Consider the following 1,991-nt stretch of genomic DNA (forward strand, 5'->3'; position numbering starts at 1 on the left):
GGTTAACTCACCGCCGGCCACGGTGGTCTCGCGGTTCTAGGCGCTCAGTCCGGAACCGCGCGACTGCTACGGTCGCAGGTTCGAATCCTGCCTCGGGCATGGATATTTGTGATGTTCTTAGGTTAGTTAGGTTTAAGTAGTTCTAAGTTCTAGGGGACTGATGACCTCAGGAGTTAAGTCCCATAGTACTCAGAGCCATTTTTGGTTAACTCACAGTTCACGCAAAGTAGATTAGACGTCTATTCTGGTTTTGCTCAAGATAGTTGACATAGTAAATTTAGTGTCTCAGTCGATCTCCTTCCAAGATCTTCACTCTTCGCTATCGTCGTATTATCATTTTATATATATGAAAACAGTAACTGTTCTCGAAAGAACAGATTACTGTTGTTGACCGTGCAGCTTTGCCCTGGAATAAATGATGACTGAGATCCCGGGTTCGAGTCCCGGTCGGGGCACACATTTTCAGCTGTCCACATCGAGGTATATCAATAACACCTGTCCCCAGCTGAGGGTTTCAGTTAGTCATCATGTATTATCAATTGTTTGAGAATACCTTGGATTAGGCAGAAAATTTAGAGGCACATTTCTCCCTTACTTAAATTTTCTTACCGCCACCCGATTCCTATCGCCACATGTGACATGGTCGAGGCAGGGTTATAGCGTTTCCAGGATCCCTGTGTCATTTGTACTGTTCCGTGGAGTCAGTGGGTCACCCCTTTGGTACTGATTCAGATGTTGGACGGCGCCGTGCTCCTCTGTGGCGATTTTAAACAGAAAGTCAACGCACATGGTTCCACAGACTCATATTCGATTCAGTGGTCAGAGGTGTTGTTGTCGAAGTTGTCGAAGTTGTCAAGGGCCAGTACTCTTCATGCATCAACTTGCATGATGCATACCAGGAGCTGCCACTGCACACCGCTTCCTGGAGTCCTCAGCCGTTATCAATTTAAACAACTGCACCTGGGATTTATCAATAACATTTGGATCAGTTGATTCAGCACATTCCTTACTTTATGAACTAGCTTAATGAAATTTGGGCCAAGGGGTCAACGTGAGAAGAGCACTTACGGAATCTGCAGGCTGTTCATCAACACGTTCTGGAGAACGGCCATTACTGCAGATTGCAAAAATATGTACTTGAGTGTTATGAATATTCTGAACAGTGTCAATTTTCAAATGCTCGATTAAACTACGTAAAACTGTTTACAATTTTGCGAGAGTCAGTGCAACGTGAGGAGTAGAGAAATTCTTCATACCCCTGATACCACTCCTTTAGTGATCGTGAAAGAAAGATTAGTCTAGTCACAGCACTCATACAGATATTGAAGCCGCGATTCTTATGGTGCAGCATACGCGTTCCGAACGGGAAGGAACTCTAACAAATGGTACCATCGTAAGTAGCCCGTGTTGTACGCTTCAGAGGCCTGCAGGGTGATGGTGTAAGTGTAGACAATTGTTGAGGCTTTCGCAGCCACTTGTTGACGTGTTGCTCGTTGACGCTCGTCTCCGGATATCGACCGTGGATCGTTTTGTGGTTGTCCTGACGTTTCGCCATTGTCAAAGACAGAACCTCCACTATTGCTGGCTATCAGGAGTAGATTCCGCAGCAGGAAGTTATACGAATGTATCTGCCGTGCAAGTGCCTAAGGTGAGTCTTTTCGTCGTAGTTACTGAAGTGGTCGTTCCCTTGTTACATGCAACGGTAGAATCGAGGCGCTGTGTACGTCGAGACTTCGCTACACTGACAGGAAGAAATCATAAGATCAAAAAATAATTAACATAGAGTATTGAAGTTTAGGAAGTACATTTATCTATGTGACAATGCAAGTGATTAATACTGCAAGATCACAGGTTAATGTGAGCGTGAGATAAGCCACTGCAAATGTGAAATGCCGGTATATTAATAACAGGTGTAACAGCCAGAATGTTGAATGCAAGCCGCTACAAACGTACACACATTGTGTTGCACAGTTGCCGGATGTCGGTTTGTG

The sequence above is a fragment of the Schistocerca serialis genome, chromosome 10, assembly GCF_023864345.2.
Source record: "Schistocerca serialis cubense isolate TAMUIC-IGC-003099 chromosome 10, iqSchSeri2.2, whole genome shotgun sequence".
NCBI classification, from domain to species: domain Eukaryota; kingdom Metazoa; phylum Arthropoda; class Insecta; order Orthoptera; family Acrididae; genus Schistocerca; species Schistocerca serialis.